At 44.6% G+C, this 9,839-nt stretch overlaps 1 protein-coding gene across 3 annotated transcripts in view; it reads left to right on the top strand.

Annotated features, from left to right (window-relative positions):
• Window positions 1-7,551: 7,551 nt before the first annotated feature.
• The window catches only part of LOC135460627 (mothers against decapentaplegic homolog 2-like), a 96,691-nt gene continuing 94,403 nt past the window's right edge, over window positions 7,552-9,839 (top strand). Inside the window, exon 1 of one of the 3 annotated variants that reach the window (XM_064737524.1) lies at window positions 7,552-7,602. The gene's annotated coding sequence lies outside the window, so the exon portion shown is untranslated. The remainder of the gene's footprint in view (window positions 7,603-9,839) is intronic. The other 2 variants (XM_064737526.1, XM_064737525.1) reach the window with 2 other exon arrangements.

Here is a 9,839-nt window from a genome sequence, read left to right as displayed (position 1 = left end):
CCCAGCACTGGTAGTCTGGGTGCCAGGAGGAGTTCGCTTCAGTGCCTATTACCTCTGAGGCAGCTTGAACTCCTTCATAGGCTGCCAAGATTTCCTTCTCTGTTGGGGTATAGTTGGCTTCAGACCCTCTGTATCTTTGACTCCAGAATCCCAGTGGTCGGCCCAAGTCTTGCCAGGTACCTACTGCCAAAGGCTCCAGGAAAGACCATGGTTCCTGGCTGCAGAGTAGAGCATGTTCTTCACTTTGGTCCTGTCCTGACTGGGCCAAGGACTACTGCATGAGTGATTTCCTGCTTGATCTGGGCAAAAGCTTGTTGCTGCTCAGGGCCCCACTGGAAATCATTCTTCTTGCAGGTGAGCAGGTAGAGAGGGCTCACAATCTGGCTGTACTCAGGAATGTGCATCCTCCAAAAACCTATGGCGCCTAGGAAAGCTTGCATTTCCTTTTTGGTGGTTGATGGAGACATTGCTGTGATCTTGTTGATGACCTCTGTGGGAATCTGTCGCCATCCATCTTGCCACTTCACCCCCAGGAACCGGATCTCTTGGGCAGGTCCCTTTACTTTGCTCTTCTTGATGGTGAAGTTGGCTTCTAGAAGAATCTGGATGATCTCTCCTTTCTCAAATACCTCCATTGCCATGTTCCTTCACGCAGTAATGTCATCAACATACTGGAGATGTTCTGGAGCCTAATCACCAGTACCAAGTTTCTGGCTGCAGGCTCTGCAGCAGCTTGGAAAAAACCAAACAGAGACCACTGCTTCTTTTAGCAGGATCCATCTTTATTAGGCATACTTCACTATTTATATGCTTCTGCTATGAGAAAGGTTTGGGAAGGTGCAGAAGCAAAGACAAAACAGTCACACCACCAAGCACCCGTTAGAGCAGATGTTTCTGCCCTTATCAGTCATTTGCTCAAACATGCCATCTCCCAGTGTTTGGGTGGTAAAGGGAAACATTCACACATGGTGTTTATGGCTGTAGTCAATCCTTTTGTATGCACCTTTCCCAAGAGAACAGAGAGCCTTTATAAAAGTTGAGATAAATGTGATCGACTGCTGCTTCTACATAGAGCTCTCATCAAGGTCAGGATGGCCTGAGCAGGCTACTGCTTCTTCAGGCTCCTCTGATACAATGAGCTGGCTTAGTTTGTCCTGCAGCCAAGGGATTGGTGCAGCACTACACAAGCCTTGGCCTGCTCAGATTAACTGTTATGTGTAAAGGCTTTACCTTGGAACTGGAAGATTACTTGCACTTTAGGAGATTTAGTATCTCACAAGGACAAAGGAGTCTGGGCCAGGAAAGACAAGAGGCTTTCTGTCAAACTCCTGAGCCCCTTTCTAAAAGAGAACTGAGCCTGAATGCAGGAAAGCCTTTTGGGAATTGAAACATGCTTTAATTACTGCTCCTGCATTGGGACTACTGGACTTAAAAAAACCTTCAGAATTGTTTGTGCATGAAGGGTCCCATTTGACACTGGGGGCATTGACATGACTGGGATCCTGGAAGAGCAAAGGATGGCCAGCCTGCCTTAAGGCAGTAGCCTCAACAGTCCTCCAAATCCAGGAATCAAGAAAATTAACCCCAGGACAGAAATTTACTGGGTTTTGTGCCCCATATAGTTACAGTGGTGTTGTAACAAAAAGGACACTGGTTATGATCAAGCAGGATGTCAATATACCAGGCAATATTGTTAGAACAAGATGATGTGGAGTTAAAAGTAACTGCCCTTCTGAATCCAGCAGTGTTCTTAACAGCTGACCCAGGAAAAAGGGAAATTGGTCTGTGATTGTTTGCAGACTATTGAACAGGCATACTCCAGTCAAGATGATCTACAGGACATGCCCTTGGAAGAAGTCAATTGGGAACTCTTCATGAACAGGAACAGCTTTGTGAAAATGGAATCTGAAAAGCTGGGTATGCAGTAGTAACTCAGCATGAGGTAATAGAAGCCAAAACTCTAATTCCCCAAACATCGTCTCAGAAAGCAAACTGATTGCACTGATGAGAATGTTAGAGGTCTCACAGGATAAGACTGTAAATATATGGATGTCCTAGGGGGATATTATGATGCTTGTATCCCGAATCGTGTATTCTGTTTATGTTGGATATATTCTGTGCCCTCAATACTGGCTGAGAATGAAGGTGGGGAGAAGAAGAAGCACAGAGTTTTGTTACCAGGGACTGGCCTCCTTCTCCACAGTCTGCTGGAACACTGTTGATGTTTGGGCACAGACGGGGCAGAACACCATGCTCCTTTTGGTTTTTTTTGCTCCTTTTGCTTTTTGCTCCTTTGGATTTTTAGTTAGTTAGTTTAGCTAGCTGAGGCAGTCTGAGCTTTCCCAGGACTGTTTTTCTTTCCCTCTTCTTGTAACCATTTGAACCTGCTCCAGACCGGGACCTGAGGAAATACTGAGAACACTTTGTAGCCTGCTGGGGCCCACTCTGCAGCCTTTCCCAGTGCCAGAGGAACTGATAACAGAGCAACCACCCACCGGAGAGACTTTCTGAAATTATCATCTCTTCAGAGCAGCAAATGAGTTTTGTCATCCGGTATTATTCATTTTGTGTGCTGAGGAGTGTGGCATTCACATTCTCTGAAAAAATCCCTTCACCCAGGATTTTTCTCCTGGGAAGCTGAGAGGCCTCAGAGAAAAGGAAAACAATTCTTATCTCCTTTGCTTCTCCTGTATTGTTCTCATCTGGAATGTGTTTGAAGATTGTTTACCCAAAGGTGATTGCTTGATTGGATTCTGGTGTGAGTTGTTTTGACCCTTTGGCCAATTGGTACCAAGCTGTGTCCAGACTCTGGAAAGAGTCACAAGTTTTCATTATTATCTTTTTGGCATTCAGTAAGTATATTTTCTGTATTCTTTAGTATAGTATAGTATAGTATTCTTTAATATAGTATAGTATTCTTTAATATAGTATAGTATTCTTTAATATAATATAGTATAATAAAGTAATAAATTAGCCTTCTGAGAACATGGAGTCAGATGCATCATTCCTGCCTTTGTCAGGGCATCCCTGCAAATACAATAGGGGAGTGCTTTGCCTGATAAATAAACAGATTCTTTCCACTTCTCTCTGAGGAATCCTTCCCAAACCGGTTGGGGGGAGGGGCCATGTGGGTTGGCGTTCTGGAGGGGCCCCCTTTGGAGGTTTTCTCCCAAATTTGCCCTAAACCAGGACAATGGACTGTCTTGAAATTTGCTTTTGGAGTGGTCCATGCCCATGGAGCCATTTGGCTGTAAACCTCTCAGGGATCCCCCGTGAAACATGGACTATAAAGAGATTGTTAGAGGGGGTATAGCTACCTCAAAAGATGGCAATAATGCATTCTAAAGCTCATCAATTAAGAGAGACCCCAGTGAATATTGGAACTAGCCTGGCTGACAAAGCAGCTTAGGAGGCTGCCAGTGGAGACATTCTGTTGGTCTTACCTGAGAAATATCGGCATTTGGACAAGGAGGCCTCCGAATATCAGGCTGAAGATGAGAAATTGGCAAAATTGTTAGATGCTGAAGAGTCCTGAAGGATAGTGGATTACACCCAGAAAAGAGGTAATAACTCCCCATCACCTTATGAGGAAAATTGCAGGGGAACAACATAAGGTAACTCATGGGGGAATAGAGTCTATAGTAGTAATATTGAAGACTCATGTTTTGAGCATACGAATGACTGGTGTCATTGAAAGAAATTATCCTGAGGTTTGGAGTGCCAGTGGGAATGTCATTAGTGAGAGGTTCACACTTCGCTGCTGAAACAGGGCAAAGCCCAGCTAAAACGTTAGGGGTGAAATGGGACTTGTATACCCCATGGAGATCTCAGTTGAGCAGGAAAGTAGAAATAGTGAATCAGTCTAACAGAGTATGTTATATCCCTAGGGAAGGCAGTGCCTTCTCACCACAGATACATTGTACTGGCAGCACCCATGATGCTGGACATCACTGCCCATCTATACCAACCCAGAGACTGGGTGTACCTCAAAACCTTGATTGAAGAACTTCTCTGAGAATGGTGGAAAGGACCACATCAAGAGATCAAGTGGAAGATGTGTTTAATTGAATAGCATAATGAATCCCAAATTTAAGTGCAATAGTAAGAAAACTGATTGGCATAATTATCATAGTTTTGATATTAATTGTTGGTTTATGTATTTTATTCCAAATTTGCAAAATAGGATGTAATAGAATGTATAGATCTAACAAAAACTATCTTTCTTTTCTAAAACTGAAAAAGATCTCAAAAAGATGGCTGGCTACTCTGTATAATGGAATTTTTTTGAAAAGTAAGGTTTTTTTAATCTAGTGTTAAGAAGCTTGATTAGTATTGTTAAGGTACTAGATAATTTAAATGTTTTGCCTAATAAGTTTTATTAATAGTGATTATTACATTTTAGTGTCTTAAGTATTGCTAAACACGCAATGATTTAAGTGGAAGTAATCTTTAAAAAAGTAATTAAGATCACTTCCAAAGGGGGAAATTGTTGGAAATTATATACATTTCCTAGCTAATTTTTAATTAGTTGTTTTAATTAATTGTAAGCAGCATCCACTTTTAGCCAGCACTAGTTAAGTTTCTTCACAGACTCTTATTGTTACTTTGATCATTAAATCACTGAAATCTTAAGTTTTCTAAACTAACCCCGACAAGCTTCAATAAACAAAGCCAAAAGGATTTGAATACTGGGCATCTGAGATCTTAAATGTATGGCATTTCAAGGACATTTTAACCAAATGAAGTACTAAGGCCTGAACAACAGGCCTTGTGGCAACGTTGACCTCTGGACGAACCTTCCAACCAAATGTTATATGTATCCACTCATTAATGAAGTATTATTAGCAATATGATATATGTATCATTAGTGAAACATGTATTTACTTTTCCGTAAGTAGAAGCCAGACAAGGCCATGAAATCAGACATCTGGCTTTGTGTCAGGACCCAGGACATCCCTCTGGCTGTCCCGAGCAGCCAAGACCCCTGCCAGGGGTCTCAGAGACCCTGGCACAGAGCCCAGAATGCCTGTGGTTTTGATTATGACCCGCGAAGCAAGTTACCAACCTTAGATGAAGATCTGCAAGCCACAACAAATTAAGTAGAATGATAGTGAATTTATCACGAGGTGAAAAAGTAGATTTTTGGGGGTTTTTTTAGAATGGAGGTTCAGGGGGCAAGATGGAGGGATCTGGGCGTGTTCTGCCTTTATCCTTCTTCTTGGCCTCCATCTTCTGCTGTGAGGTTGGCACTTTTAGATTGGTTTAGAGTAGAAGCTCACTGTCTAACATAGATGATAGGTATTGGAAAGTAATTGTAAACATTGTATACCTAGTTTTTAGTATAAAGACATAACACCGCCCCGGGGGCAGGCAGAATGCCTCTGACCGTCGTGCTGAGCGGACCTTGGCAGGACAGGAGAAAGAATTTTATAGATAAGATACAATAAACAACCTTGAGACTGAGAAATGAAGAGCTCTGACTCTTTCTTCAAGCACCGGGCTGGGAAAAGAGACTTTCTAACTTTTCTCAGGGTCACTCTGACCAGCTAGAGATCCAGACAGCTTTGTTTGGAGGTGTATGATCAAAGACAACTCCCTTGTTTCATCCTTGAGCCCTGGCCAGGCATTGGGAGAAACCCAAGGGGAGGATGAAACCAGATGTTCCCATGCTAGAAGTTATGTCAGCTTGTTTATTCAACAATATAAAAGCTGGGCCTTCTCACAGCAAAGTTGGAAGCCTTGCTTGTGGGTGGACGGACCACACAGGATTTCCCAGTTGCTGGGAGTGGATCTCCAGTCCTTCGCTGTGACAGGAGCTTCCCCAGCTGTTGCGCAGTCCTGGATGTAGGAGTTAAGTATTAGGGTAACTGGTGATGTATCTTTCCTAATCACTATAGGCAATGTTTTGTAGTAATTATCATGTGCATTGCTTAGCTTATCCTTTTGCAATTATTTGCAGCTTTGCATTATAGTAAATTACACTTGTTCCTTAAGTTTATGTCTGCGTCTTTGGTGCTGACTCTGCCTACTGGCAAAGCACCAGAAGATACAGAGGAGATTAAGGCCTGGAAAACTGAAGACTCCCCACCTGAGAAAAAGAGAGCAAAAGGATTAAAGAATGTGGACTGGATTAACATGAAGAGGGAGAAATCAATAACCAATTGAGGATAGAATACTAATTAATGAAAAGAATTATGTAACTTAGAACCAATGAATATTAATGTCTTTGTTTGCTGAAAATGCATAAATAAGTGAAAAAGTGTTGTATAGGCATCTGTGTGGAGGCCAGAACTTTGTCACCCCCACACACACCTCCTGGCCAAAAATAAAGTAATATCTTACGCACCAGCATCAAATAGACAGTGGTAGGGAGTCTCATTTATCCCAACGATTTCAGTGACACTGTCACTTGTTACATAGGAGAGAAGACCAACCCCTACCTGGCTACAACCTCCTATGAGGCAGTTATAGAGAGGTCTCCCCTCAGTCTCCTCTTCTCGAGATTAAACACCCCCATCTCCTTCAGCCGTTCCTCATAGGACTTTTTCAGCCCCTTTCCCAAGCTCCATTGCCCTTCTCTGGACACACTCCAGTACCTTAATGTCTTTCTTGGAGTGAGGGACCCAAAACTGAACACAATACTCCAGGTAGAGTCCCACCAGTACGGGGGCACGATCACTGCCCTCATCTTGCTGGCCACACTTATTGCTGATACAAGTCAAGATGCCCCTGGCTTTCTTGGCCACCTGAGCACACGTTGGCTCATATTCGGCTACTGTCGACCAAAAGATTCAGGATGTGATCAGGGAAAAGGGGCCTGGTGAGGGCTGGGGGAAGGCCAATTTGTCCTCACCATAGCTGCAGAGACTACAGTATTGTGCCCCTGAGGGGTCACCGTGGTTCCCATCCGTACCCCGACACTGAGGGAAGAGGTTTTGCCCTCCCTTATCCAAGGAACATTTAAACCTCGATTTAGTTACGGCTTTATTGGCCGCTTGAGGGCAGGAGGTCCGGATGAACGGAGCGGGGGGGTGGTGTCACCGTGCCGGGCCCGCCGCGGTTCCCGAGGTAATTTCTGCCGGGAAACAGCGCATTGCTTTTTATCAGCTCCCTGCGCCCGGCACGGAATGTTACGGCAGCGGCGCGCGAGCGCTCATCCTCAGTGCGGCTGCGCGCCTGCGGGTAACCCAAACTTCCGCTCCGATTGTCGTGTCTTGATCAACCACCCTTAATGGGCGCGTGGAACGAGGAGTGATCAATAAGCGTCGCCCCGCCCTCGCCGCGCGGAACACACCGCCCCACCCAACCGGATCCATCTCTCTTGGCCTCTCTTCTTTTTTTTTCTCTTATTTTTTTTTCGGGTCGCGTGCATTCGATCGGCGGCTAAATGCGCCAATCGGCGGCTGGGGTCGGGCCTTGGCAACCGTTGCCCAATCCTCGCTCACTGTTTCTCAAGTGACGAATGGCCGAACCAATGCGGCGCCTCCCCGCCCACTGCTGAGGGCGTGTCTGAACGGGAGCCAATGAGTGTGGGGAGGGCGGGCGCCCAGGGGAGAGCAACGCTGAGGGAGCAGGGCGGCAGGGCTGCTTGCTGAGCAGGAGGTTGGTTTTGGGGTGGTTTCGACGAGCGGCTCGGCCGCGCTGTGGGAAGGAGTGTCCCGTCGGCGGTGTATGGGCTAACTAGGTCCGGCGGGAGACGGGGGCTCCTTCCCGCGCCCTCTTCTCCGCGCACCTCTTCACTCTTTGTTGTGGTGGGGAGCTGCTGGCGCTGAGGGCGGCAAACAGGCGCGGTGGGCCCCAGTGGCGGCGGCGTTAGCTCTGGAGGCTGCCTCTCCTGGCGGAAGGAAACTGCCGCGGGGGAGGGGGGGGGGGGGCGGCTCCTGCTGGATGCTCCCAGGAAGTAGGGCCGGGGGCGTCGCTGTCACCTCCTCCGCCTTTCACACGCCAGAATAGCCCTCGACGCGGGGTGTTGAAAGGTGGGAAGGGTTGGCCTGCATCCTCGGTGTGTGTATGAGGGATTAGGGGGAAAAGGAATATATGCTTTTCTCTCCTCCCTCTCTTGCTTGGACTTTTTATCTTACATAGATTAGGTGTGCAAGACTTCGCGCCGGGGTGGTGGAGAAAGCTAGAAGCAAGTTGGAAAGAAGTGTTTAGGATTTCAAGGTTTCACTTCAGCCAGTGCTCTTTTGTGTATTCCAGAGCCGTGAATGTCAAATATACACAGTCTACATGAGACACGTACATGGAAATTTATTAGTGGTTTTCTTGATGGTATTAGTCTTAATGCTGTCGCTATCCATGCGTTGGAAGGTGAAAATAAACATCATCTGTTAAGTACGTCATCTACCTAGATAAGCACATGGGGAAAGTTGTGTTGTGATAAATACAAGTAGTTGGTGTTACTGCAGAGTTCCTTTTTGTAAATTTGTGGAGTTCCTATTTGTAATTTTTTTGTAGGGGCTGGAGGGGAAGAGAAACAGTGTGACACTAGTCTATTAGTCTTCATTCTGGGGAAATAAAAGAATGCTAAAAAGTGGGTGAGTGAAGAGCTCTTGTGATAGTCTTGGAGAGCTGTTGAATTGGACAGCTGGAATTCACACTGCAGCCTAGTCCCATGTATTTTTGTTTGTCACAGTTTTTGACTAAAAAAACCCCAATGGGGTTGTTGTGCTCTTTTCAAATCCTTTACAAACAAGTGGATAGCATTAAAAAAAAGTTTCACTTACTGAGTTTACCATCAAACTGTTTCTGAGAAGAGCGCTAGTGAATGCTGCAACCTGTATAGGGCTCATGTTATCACAGTTCATGGTTATAAACGAGTCAGATTCCATATATAACAAAAAGTTTATAATAACAGCTTATTAGGAGACTGCACGTAACAGCAGGTTTATTTTTTCTGAAGTGTTCCTCTTAGCCTGGAGTGCTGTACTTTCAGATTGATTTGTGACATTATTTTTGTGGAGACTGGACTCTCTAGTGAGAGACTGATTAGTCTTTGCTCTGTTCTCCAAACTGGAAAAAACCCCAAACCAACAAAACCCCCTCTTGTTAAAGTGAAAGGCTTCCCTTAGTCTATACAGCAACGTTGTTCTTCTTTCCTATGCTTCACTGCAGTGTTGGAGCTTGCATTGTGTGAGTAGATTGACTGTGTATTTGTTCTAAGGTATAGCTTTAAAACTTAAGTGTTTACAAACTAGTGAATTAGAGGAGAATGAGAATGTAAGTAAACAGGAGGTTTGTGAGGTCCCTTCCCCTGTTTGCTTAGCACTATCATGATGAAAGATAGCATTAGTTACAAATGCCTTTAAAAAGAGAAAGGGGAGGGTCTCATTTAAAGTGGCTTAAATTTAACTCAAAGACGAGTCTAAGCACATATTTACGACCATATTGTGATTTTAAAAGAGTAGCCTGGTAGTTGATTGTTGTTCTTCGGTTGTGTGGATCAGACTCAGACTACACTGACAGTCACCAAAAGGAATGAGAGTGTTTGAAGATCCAGTTTTCTTTAAGGAAGAAGCTGGGTTTGTGTAATATAATCTTGAAGAAGAATTTGTCAACTTTCCCGAGGTTCTCCTTGATGATTAAAAAGAGGACCACAATTGGAAAAATGACGTTAAAATCATTGGTCTCTTAATTGATCTCTTCTTTTACTCCACCCAGAACAAAATCAAATAATTACAGTAAATCTCCAAATGAAAGCCCCTTCTGGGTCCTCTGTTTTCCTGTTCTACTTGATGTTTCAGAAGTGTTGAGCACCAGTTGATATAATTGAGTTTATTCGAGCTCCAAAAAATTCTCTGCTACTAAACAGAACTTAAAAAACCTTCTTTCCACCTCTG

The sequence above is a fragment of the Zonotrichia leucophrys genome, unplaced genomic scaffold (genome assembly GCF_028769735.1).
Source record: "Zonotrichia leucophrys gambelii isolate GWCS_2022_RI unplaced genomic scaffold, RI_Zleu_2.0 Scaffold_68_246365, whole genome shotgun sequence".
Lineage (NCBI taxonomy): Eukaryota > Metazoa > Chordata > Aves > Passeriformes > Passerellidae > Zonotrichia > Zonotrichia leucophrys.
Note: the sequence above shows the minus strand (reverse complement) of the source record. Positions and strands in the feature narration are given on the sequence as shown.